We start from the raw sequence: 12,467 nt of genomic DNA on the forward strand, positions 1-12,467 counted from the left end.
ATTTCAGAAATGAATGTTTGAGATTTAAATGTAGAAACATTAGTACTGAAGAAAGAAAAGAGAAACACTCAACAGCATGCAGCACCATGGGCCCATCTGCAACCTCACGAAAATAAAATAAACCTAACAAAGTATGTGCAAGACTATATGAGAAAACTACAAAACCACAGTACAAGAAACCAAGGCTCTAAACAGAAGAGAGCTAAATAGCCATGTTTATGAGAAAACTGTCCACTCTCCCCAGCTTGATATGGAGTGTCAAGGTCTCATGGGACAGGAGACAGAACACGACACTGTCCCAAGGGAGTGGAGGCTGTAAAACATACAAGCCATAGTGCATATCTGGCTTCTTGTTGCTTTATACAGACCTGATTTAATGTTGCATCACAGGAACCCATTATTCTCTTTCCTATAACGTCTGCTCTGACAACCCTACAAATCATCTGGTAGTTCTCAAAGATGATTGCATTAAGAAACCTAGGAATTTAAAACAAAACAAAACAATAACATCAACAACATAGATATCCTAGATGAAATATTCTAGATCAAATAGTTACTCTGGAAGGATTCATACTGATAATTCTTAAAAGACCTATAGGATTTTCAGTGAGAATAATTGTTCTGAATTTCAGAAAGGACTAATTACTCACCAAAATGTTTATTTTCCCGTACTATTGTGTGAAACTGTCCCAGCACAGCAGCTATCTGCAGAGTCATTCCCATCATCCCAGCCCGTTCCTAGCCCTGTACCTATCCCACATGACTGGTTTCTCCCAATAGTATATACCTAGATAGCTGCTGAGAAAAGGAAGACACTAGAGTGCGGCCTAGAGACCTGCCTAGTATATTCAAGATTCTAGATTCAATCCTCACTTCTGGGACAAAAGCAGCTACTAGGTATTTCTCATGTTCTGTTTACTGTGTGCTCACTTCATGAAGAAAAGGCTGATATGAATTAAGATTCACTTAAAAGTCACACTCTGGCCAAACCCTACAAGAGAAAAAAGAACTAATTGTGCTAAGCTTTTAACATGTTTGTTTCATTACTGGTTTCCCAAATAAAGGAATTAGTATCTTAAAGTGCAGTGATACCATGAGAAAAACCTATTATTAGTAAACACAAAATTAGAAGAAATGGACATTCCAGAAATAAGCAGCAGATGGTGGAAAGAAGGAAGTGATTTTATCACAGATATCATTTTCAGAAACCTGGAATGTAGATCATGTGCCTAGGAAAAGTAACTCGGAGACAGGACCATTGTGAGCCCTTTGGGAAGCTTGGCAGTATTAGGAGCACTATCTGGTCATAACTGCAGTAGAGAACAAGTGGTTAGTGTTAGCATTCAGGCATTACACTGGCCTGCCCTCAGGGTCCTCAGCTGCAGCCACTAAGAGCACCCTCTGTCACATGCACTTGTTAATACTCAGGCATTTACGCTGGCCTGCTCCAGGTCCTGACAGAATACCATCACCGGCCACTCCCTGTGTGCATGTGCTAAATCCCCTTATAAAAGGCAAGCTCCTCCTGTTTCCCATTCTCTTTCTTTGCAGATTCTTGCCCCCGTAGGCCGTCCTCTACATCCCTTCCCCTCCCTTACCCCAATAAATCTCCCATGTGAATTCTATTGTATGGTGTGACTCTCTTTCCCACCACTGCCAACTACAACATTGGTGCCAATACTCTAGCAGGCCCTCCTGATGGTCTCTCCCTCCTGCAGGCAGTCTGAGGCGTGCTGGGACCCTGGACCCCATCCACTTGCCATAGCCTCACTTTCCAGCTAACCACTGGCTGGGCTTTCCATCCAACACTGTCAGCAATTGGTAAGTTCCCCTTCTCGCAGTCAGCATACATGCTTCCCTGGACCCGTGGGAGTGACTGTTGAGTGTCCAGCACCTCTCTGGTGTTCTTAGAGATAGGAAACACTCAACCATGGTCTTCAAGGTTACATTTGACCACCTTCACCAACAATCACCCCTGGCCATTTCCCAGGAGTGAGTCTTCGTCTCTCCAGCATGGTTTCTCACCTGTTGGCCCCACTGGCCAACCGTGATACTAGGCAACCACAAGTCTCAGCCTTAGAGTCCTTGGCCCCTGTCCTTGTGTGACAGCATACAGGACAGCGTACACCTACTCAGCCTTGGACCCTGTTCTTTGCACCCACTTTCACTCCCCTGTTACTCGCTACTGCTCTGCTATGGAATACCCTCCATCGCTCTCTACCCAGTCCAACCCGGTCACAGTTGCCAGGGTGCATGGACTGGTTAAGGTATGTGTCCCCTTTTCGTCAAGTGAACTCTCTCAAATAGAGAAAAAAGCTGGGGTCTTGTACATAAAACTCTACTTCTTTCATTAAAGAGTTCCAATACATCACCCAATTGTATTGTCTCATCTTCCTTGATGTGAATATGATTCTAGATAAGAACCTACTTCCTGAGGAATGTGGGTGAGTTTGGGAGCAGGCTAGAACACATGCAGACGAAATACACCAGACTAACGTAGCTCCTCCGGCAGGGACTGAGGCAGTCCCTGACAGGGATCCCAGATGGGACTATAATAATAGCCCAGAGGGTGTTCTAGCTAGGCATCAGTTTACAATCTGCCTCCTGGCTGGGTCTCCATAAGACTGCCCTTAAACCAGTTAACTACGAAAAACTCCAAGAAATTGTCCAGGACAAACAGGAAAACCGGGCTCAGTTCCTAGAATGCCTCACAAAGGCCCTCTTACTCTATACCAATCTAGACTCTGAAAACCCAGAGGGCATTTAACTCCTTATGACCTATTTCTTTTCCCAGAGCTTCCCTGACATTAGGGCCAAACTTAAGTGTCTGGAGAGAGGATCCCTAACCCCACAGGCAGAAGTCTTAGTGCTGACCTTTAAGGCGTACCATGGGAGAGATGAAAAAGTCCATAAACAGAAATGCCAAATGCTGGCTGGAGGCCATTCAACCAGCTTTGGTGACTGCCTGGGCTCCCTTGCCTCCTAAGGCTCTAGGACCACTGAGTCCCTGTTTCAAACATGGACAAGAGGGTCACAGGGCCAGGACCTGCCCTGATCCCCACAGGCCACCCAGGCCATGTCCAAGGTGCCACCAAGAGGGACATTGAACTGTTGACTGCCCCCATTTCCGTGTAGCATGGGGACATCAGATGCAGACCACCCTCCAGCCAACTTTTCAGGTCTGGCCATGGACAACTGAAGGCGCCTGGGCTCCTTTGACCCGACCGACCGCTGTCGTTTCTGACCGGGAGCCCCGTGTACTCATAGTATCAGGGAGAACCATCTCCTTCCTCCTGGACGCTGGGGCCTACTTATTCAGTCCTGATAGAATTTTGGGGAACCACCTCCCCATCTCATTCCCCTATTGTTGGGGTAGAGGGACAGCCTTACCTACCTTACCAGACCCTACCACTCGATTGCGTTTTCAGGGTTATTCCTCTTACTGATTCCTTCCTGATGGTGCAAACTTGTCCCATCCCCTTACTGGAAAGGGATCTTTTAACCAAAGTGGGAGCCTCTATTTCTTTTGTTTCCCCCATTTGCCTGACCCCAGACTGACCAGCAGCCCCTCACCTCCTCCTCCTCCTAGCCACCCACCCTACTGGTTCCAACACGTCATTTCCTCTGCCAGCCTCCCAGGTGGACCCCCAACTCTGGGACACTCAAAACCCCTCTGTAGCTAAACACCATTCTCCCATTCTCATCCAATTACAGAACCCTACCAAGTACATTACACAAGCCCAGTACCCACTCTCACTCCAGAGTCTCAGGGTACTTAAATCTATCATCTCTGACCTCCTAAGAAAAAAACTACTTTGTCCCACACCTTCTCCCTTCAACACTCCCATACTTGCAGTTAAAAAGCCCAGTGGGACCTACCACTTGGTTCAAGACTTGCGGCTCATTAATTCTGCTAACCCTTACACACTCCTTTCCACTATCCCCTCAGGGACCTCCCATTTCTCAGTCCTGGGTCTCAAGGATGCTTCTTCTCTATCCCTCTCAGCACTCAGTCTCAAAATATCTTTGCTTTCACCTGGACTGACCCTGACACCCACCTCTCTACCCAGCTCACTCAGACTGTCCTACCCCAGGGGTTCCAGGACAGCCCACACCTATCTGGCCAGGCCCTGACTTCTGATCTACTCTCTGTCTCTTCCCAAATCTAAACTCATACAGTATGTAGATGACCTTCTCCTCTGCAGTCCGCCCCAACAAATAAGCCAGACTAACACCTCTGCTTGTGGTGATATTTTAATTGTGCCAAAATGGGATATTTTATTTGTATGTTAATAAATAAAGTTTGCCTGGAGATCAGAGGTCATAACGAGCCAGGAACAGAAGTCAGGCAGTGGTAGCCCATGCCCTTAATCCAATCACATGGCAGGCAGAGTCTCTGTGTGGTCAAGGACAGAGCCAAGCGTGGTGACATGAGCCTTTAATCCCAGTATGAACCCTAGAGAACTGGAGGTCTGTATAGACAGACAGTGAAGAGGAAGTCATGTGGCTGGGCTTAGAGCCAATGAGAAGGCAGAACACGAAAGCAATGAAAATGCAGGTTAGGCAGGAAGAAGCTCTCTCTGGGGAAGCGATGGTGGCGAGGTGGTTAGATAAGGTAGTCATGGCTCTCTGATCTCTTTGACGATTACCTCTGTATTTGGCTCTGTATTTCTTATTTACTAAGACTGTTTGGAAATTCGTCTACATCTGCTCTTCTAAATTTCATGTCCAGATGAGGCTATAGAGTCTCACTTTCCAAGGTCCAACTGTCCACTCCCCAGGTCACCTACATTACCCCAACCCACAAAGCCATTACCTTGGATAGAAAACACTAATCTAGTCTCTTACAGTCCCCTCTACTAAAAAGGAGAGTCTATCATTCACAGGAATAGCTGGCCTCTTATGTCCCTGGATCCCCTCTTTTTTCTCTCCTTGTCTGCCCCTTATATGAGGCAGCTCTTGGCCCCTCACATGAACCCCTTCTCACTCCCATTACTAAGCCCTTTCAGAAGCTCCAACAGGCCTTCCTTCAGGCTCCAGCACTACATCTCCCAGACCTAACCCATCCTTTTTCCCTCAATGTAACAGAAAAAGAGGGATATGCCCTTGGGGTCCTAAGCCACCAGCTGGGACTCTCCTTTGCACCCATAGCTTATCTGTCAACAAAATTAGACCTTACCACCCAGGGATGGGCACCCTGCACATGTGCTTTAGCAGGTGCTGAGCTCCTCATTCATGAATCAAAAAAAACTAACCTTTGGGTCATCCACCACTATCTTCTCCTCCCACAACCTGTCCCTTCTCTTAACTTATAAGGGCTTACAAACTCTACCTCCTTCCTGGATTCTTTCTCTCCAGGTGGCATAAGTAGAAGATGCCATACTTACCTTCGAATCTTTCCTGCCCCTCAGTTTCTCAGACTTTCTTCTCTGACTAAATACTGACTATTCCTCATCTCATTCTTGCATTGAAACTCAAAAGGAACTACTGCCCTATCCCTCACACATACAGAAGGGCACATTGCCTCAGGCCATTTATACCTGGTATACAGATGACAGCTCCTTTTTTTTTTTTTTTTTTTTAAGATTTATTTATTATGTATACAGAAGAGGGCGCCAGATCTCATTACAAATGGTTGTGAGCCACCATGTGGTTGCTGGGAATTGAACTCAGGACCTCTGGAAGAGCAGTCAGTGCTCTTAACCTCTGAGCCATCTCTCCAGCCCAACAGCTCCTTTTTATATGAGGGGGCCCAAAAAGCAGGCGATGCCATAGTGTCAGATACTGAGGTGGTTGAGGCACAGGCCCTTCCTGCCCACACCACTAACCAACAGACTGAACTAATAGCTCTCACCCGTGCCTTCCAATTGGCACAAGGACAATCCCTAAATGTTTATATAGACTCCAAATACGCTTTTCATATCCTCCTGTCCCATCTGGAAAGCATGCCATCTGCAAAAAGAGGGTCCATAACCAACTTAGGTCAAATTATGGCCATGCTAAAAGCCTCAATCTCCCCACAGCTATAGGGATTGTCCACTGCTGGCCACATCAGACCAACAACTCCATCATCTCTAAGGGAAATAACTGAGCTGATGAGGCAGATAGAATTGCAGCCTTCCTGAGGTCCAGACTCACCTCACCCACTGCAGGGAATCCTGGCACTACAACCCACATCCCCACTGTCACTCCCTGACACTCTATCTATACCAGCTCTTTCATCCTAATAGCCAAGCTCTATCTCACTTTGTCAAGGCCCACCTGCAGCCCATCCCTGAGGACTTGCATTTCTTAAAAACTATTACTGCCTTTTGTAAAATCTGTCAAATGTCAGACCCCAAATCCAAATACTATAGCCCTTCTTTTCCTACCCACCAGGCCAGAGGTTCCCTCCTGGGGACTGACTAGCAACTTGACTTTACCCACATGCCCTCAGTCAGATGAATTGGGTACCTCCTGGTCTTAGTGAATACATTCCTAGGCTGGATAGAGGCATTCCCAAGCACTAACAAAAGAGCTCAGACAGTCTCTGACCTCCTTCTCTGGGAGATCATTCCCTGATTTGGAATCCCCACCAGTCAGACAGTGATCCTGAATTCACCTCCCAGGTTTCCCAAATCCTATCTAAAGCCCTCAGCATTCCTTGGCATTTCAGTATCCCATAATACCATCCTCAGTCCTCAAGAAAGATAAAACAAACTAACCACTCCCTAAAAAACACCCTTGTTAAAATGTCACAGGAACTTCACCTCTATTGGGTAAAGCTCCTGCCTCTGGCTCTTTTCAGGCTCCAGGATCTCCCCAAGCAACCCCTTTCCATCTCATCATTCAAGCTCATGTATGGGAGGCCAGTTCTAACCCCCATCTCTCAGCCAAACCCTTACCTCTCCCTGATCACCTATTCACTCCCTTACTCTGTCATCTCTGCTCTCTCCTATGGAATTTACTGACCACTGTCTACCCCTACCATGCACCAACCCCTGTCCATCCTTAATCAACATTGGGGATCAGGTCCTTCTCTATTCTGCAGATCAATGTCCCTCATCCCTTTCCTTTAAATGGCAGGGCCCCTCCAAGGTAATTCTTTTAATCCCCACATCTGCTAAGCTTGAGGGCCTCCCTCACTGGGTTCACTTATCCCACCCCAAGCCCTTTAATCCCTTACCTCAAGACAATGTTCTTTCATACACATCAATTGCAAAAGGACCCTGTTCCCTTAAGTTTCAGGGGACACTAAGATCAACTGCCTTGTCCCCAATTCCAGAAGAATGAGGCTTCACCCTACAGCTGTGTTCAACTCTACTGGACTGAGAACCCCATATGGATGTGGATGCTTTCCTTCCTGACCCCTCTCCTCATTCCTCTGTGCCTACTAATCACACCCTGCTTCATAAATTTCTTCTCTATGTATCTCCAATGACACATTCAAAAATCTCTAATCAAATAATAATTAGCTATTGTTACAGGACTGCCAACCATTAGTCACAGAGCTGGAGCCACAAAGACTACCAAACATGCCCAGCTGGTAGGAACCAACAGCACCCCAGAGATTCCACACCCTCCCAGACAGCAAAAAAGAGACTCACAGAACAGATTTTAATGTAATTTTTTTTATAATTCCTTTATTTAAAAGGAACTTTCTACAATGACTGCCCTCAGTAATCAATCACCTGTGTCTCCTGGTAAATTGGACAGAAAGAGGGTGTCAAGGTGATGCTGTAGTGATGGGAAAGGACCAGGTGCTTTGAGGTTTGTTTATGTGAAGATAGGAAAGCCTAAGTGGTGATAAGGAGAAAGTAATTTGAGATATAAAAAAGAATGAAATGTGTTCCAGGTTTCTCTCTGATGCTATGCTACTGTTACATTAGGACTCCAAAAGCTCATAGCCTTAACATTAATCAATGGAATTCTGATAAGCTATTAATCTAGCTCTGGCAACATACTAACCACTATACTACTACTACCATAGCCACAAGCTCAAGATTTTAAATTCCCTTTGGTTGCTTTCTAATGACTCAAAGGCATGAGTACACTGCTGTTTCTACAATGTAAATTTCAGTACAGATTATAAACAGTGGAAATGCTAATGTGCCTAAAACTAACCTTTTTGCAAACTCAAAAAATTCTTTAAGGACTTTAAGTAAGATGTTTGTCCAGGCCTTGGATTCTGCCTGATCATCATAGGCTGATCTCCAACTGAGAAAGACCACAGGCTCCAACATAGCTTTAATCAAATGGTACCAATCAAAGTAAGTTTGTAACTGCATGGACCATTGAGCAAGGATCTGCTGAAAGTAGGGGGAATCTGGGCCTGACTCATTGGCTACCTTCTAGATGAGGGAGAGATCAGCTATGGGGATGGAAATCCGGGGCTAGGCATTGGCAGTTGGGCCTACCTTGAACAGGAAGGCTTCTATGGGCCTACGGACTGATAGTGGCACAGGCTGTGAGGGTTGTAAGACATCAGGCACCACGGGAGAGTAGCCACCTCCTGAGGCAGGTGGGTATTGGGGTAGATCACCCCAAGAATACCATGCTGGAAGGGTAGCTGCCAGCAGTGGTGGTGGAGCAGAGGGGGTAGCAGCACATGACTAATGACAGCCTACCTTCTCCTTGACAGATTTGGTGAGACCCAAACTGACAGCTACATTCTCCTTGACAGATTTGGCAGGGCCCAAATTGATACCTGCATTCTCCTTTACAGATTTCAGGGGGCCCATACTAACAACTATGTTCACCTTGACAGATTTGGCGGGGCCCAAACTGTTTGTCTTCTTATCATTGGATCTCATAGAGATATCCGACAGGGAAGTGGTGGGGGTGATAAAAAGATTACCCATCTTTTAGAGGGAAACAGCAAGCAAACAGCAGAGAGAAGATGACAGTCAACAAGGGTGGAATTTGTATCAGACCCTTATGTCTTATGCTTAGTGGGAGACTTCTGTGGTTTTTTTAGGCCATGGCTGTATGCCCACATGGTGTCTCTGGGTGAGGGACAGCATTCGGGAGCTGAGCCTTGGTTCCACCTCCTGAGGGGTCAATCCTTATGTAGAGGTGCCGGGCAAACTGAAATGAAAAAAAAATGTGCCTTCCTAATGGGATGGGCAGACAAACATGACAGTCAACACAAAAGACGGAAAGAAATAGGGGTCCCAATGCTTACCTGTCAAAGGGATGGAAAGAACACAACACTGAGGGGCCTTTTCAGCAAAAGCACACTGTCTTGGGGGTGCTGTCAAGCACCATGTGTAAAGAGAGGGAGATGATCAGAACCTGCCCTGAGAGAAAGTAACAGAAACCCCATGTTCAAGCACCAGATGTTGCTGGATTCTAACAGCTCCCTCGGGGGAAGGGGTGAGAAGGCACAGCGTCAATGACACAGACACTGGGAGTCAGTTGAAGGCAAATAACAAACTCCTTTATTTAACAATGGAGAAGGCCTTATATGCCCTCCTCCCAGCACCCAGTCTGTGTCCCAATATGGTAGCATTGTGTGGTTGTCCCTCATTGGCTGGACATGATCAGGAACTCTGACAGTGACCAGGAACTCTGACAGCTCCTGTTGCTAGGTCTTCAGGCAGACTCCAGGTTGGCTCATAAGGAGTATGTTATATGTATGCTTGTCAACTGGTCTAAGCCAATTTCCTCGACCCTATGGGCCTGTCCTACTATAGGAGTCGACTCAGATCCGCCTTGAACAGGTCAGAGGCACTCTAGATAAGTATCGTCACAATACAGCATTTAAGTTTTCCAACCTTTTCTGGTTTGGGGACTCCCATCGCTGAATTACCAGGACCTAAGAAAAAAATTCTCTCCCTAAACTTAACTTTATCTTCTGCTTTGAGCATCTTGCCATATCCAAGCAGTTCTGGATGGTCCCACAGAGTCTGGACAGTGAAATGAAACAGCCAGCTATCCCAGGACATGGCCATTATCCCAGCTTTCTCAGGTTCACCCAAAGATGTCAATGCCCCCACATCAACAGGAAGCAGTCTCAAGAACACAGTGCCCTCATTCCTGCCTCATCTGCCACCCCTTCCTATTTCCTCACCTTTTTATAATAAATAAAAAGGAGGAATGTCAGCATTCAAGCATTATACTGGCCTGCCCTCAGAGTCCTCAGCTGCAGCCACTAAGAGCAGCCCCTGTGTGCATGTGCTTGTTAGTACTCAGGCATTTAAGCTGGCCTGCTCGGGGTCCTGACAGAATATGTATTCATCTATGGCCACTTCCTGTGTGAATGTGCTAAATCCCCTTATAAAAGGCAAGCTCCTCTGATTTCCCATTCTCTTTATCTGCTGCTTCTCACTTCCAGAGGCCAGCCTCTGTGTCCTTTCCCCTCTCTTACCCCAAAAAACTTCCTGCATGAGTTCTGTTGTATGGTGTGACTCTCCCCCACAGCCACTAACTATAACAGTTATCAGGTCTCAGAAATGTTGCTAGGAGACCTACAGTCTCACCTCCCAAAGCTAGCTGGACTACTACTGAGGTTGGGAACGTCTATTTAGGGGCTGAAGCAATGGGTCAGTGGGCAAGCATGAGCACCCAAGTTTATATCCCCAGCACCCATGTAAAAAGGTAAATATGGTGTCATATGCCTATAACCCAGTGCTGGGAGGCAGAACAGAAGGATCCCAGGCCCTCATTGGCCACCTTGTCTACAAGAAATGACCAGTTTTAAGTTCAGGGAGAGACCCTGTCTCAAAAACTGTGTGGTGATAGAAGCCATCTCATTGTTAACCTATGGCGTCCACAAGCACAGGCACAGAGGTGTGTACCCTACCACACACACAAAGAAGTTCTGCTCTAGAGTAAATAACTGGCAAGAGGCAGAAAATTAATGTTTGTTGTTCCTTCTTGTGTTTGGCAATGTTTTAAAAAAGGAAAAAGAGATGAACTCAGCAAATAGCTACAACTAGAAGTAAGAGGGCTAGAAACTATTCCAAATATGTGGGGCTTTTATAGGTCTCATAAATAATCCTCTAGAGGCCAACAGGAGGAAGGAAATCTGACAGAAAATGCAAAGCTTTCCTTGGACTTTCAGTTAAACAAAGCAATTCATCCTATGGTTAAGATTACACTAAGATTTTTTTTTCCTTCTGCAAGTATTTTTTGCCTTGTGTATACTAAGCAATTGTCTATGGAAATACTGAGACTCAGACAACATCAAGGACAACTCACCCTTCTAGCAGGATAACCTCGTGTCTCTCATACCAGAATCAGGCTTTCATTTATACCCCTTCAAGATGTAAGATTTTGTTCTCCATTGTCTCCTCTCTGCTGTAAATCTGAATACAGATAGTCTCAGTCATATACCACACATATCCTAGAACACTGTGTAAGATACAATAGTTCCTTGAAAGTTATATATTCACTAACATAATATTCTATAAAGTGCTGATCCCCTGGTGTTTGATCTTTAGATGTCCATAGCCCAGTACTAAGAGACAAAAGAAAAAAATCACTCCATGACAATTTGTATGTGTCCTAAAAATAATTTTCACACTAGGACTGAGTGAGAAAGTTAAGTGCCCACTCCTACTCTCCCAGCTCTAACTGCATGTGGCTGTGTGAGTCTAAGTCCATGGACCAATGACACTGCTTTTGACAAGGCTAACACAAGTACATCTCTATGGGGTACAGTTGGTCTAAGTGTCAAGTTTTGATCTTTTAAGGAAGTTAGGGGCTAAAAAGTGAATTAAATATTGGGACTCAAGTAGCGCCAAGAATCCTACTTCTCAGCTGAAGGTATACATCTGAACTTTTGAAGATGGAATGACTGGGTCACATAGAAAGATGAAATCACCCAGGAGAAGCAAAAAACAGTATCCCAAAGCAGAAGGTGTACAGAATAGAAAGCACTCAAGAAGTGAATAAGCAAAATCTGATTTTCTTTACAGAGTGAATGTCACACTATGTAAATAATGTCAGTTGTTTTCTGTGAATTCACATAAAACCAGATTGTCCTTTCAAATGTGTCCCTGCCATGTACTTTTTTTTTTTTTTTTTTTTTTTTTTTTTGGATTTATTTTATGTATGAGTGCTCGGCCTACATGTACAACTTTTCACCAGAAGATGGCATCAGATCCCACTATAGATGGCTGTGAGCCACACTGTGGTTGCTGGGAATTGAATTCTGGACCTCTGAAAGAGCAGCCAGTGCTTTTAACTACTGAGTCATCTCTCCAGCCCTCAAATGTGTTCCTTTTCCACCCCGATTTTATGATTCTTAAATAATAACCTCTCCTTTTATATACATATTTTGAAAAACTTCTTGTTATTTTTATGTATGTGTTTGTGCCTACTTGAGTTTTCTGTGTACTGTATGCATGCAGGAACCTGCAGGGGCCAGAGACACCACTGGGTCCCCTACAACTGTTGTTTGGGGCAATCGTGGGCCACTATGTGGGTCTGGGAACAAACCCAGGTCCTCTACAATAGCAGTAAGTTCTCTTAACTGCTGAGTC

Source organism: Peromyscus eremicus, chromosome 7 (genome assembly GCF_949786415.1).
Source record: "Peromyscus eremicus chromosome 7, PerEre_H2_v1, whole genome shotgun sequence".
NCBI classification, from domain to species: Eukaryota; Metazoa; Chordata; class Mammalia; order Rodentia; family Cricetidae; genus Peromyscus; species Peromyscus eremicus.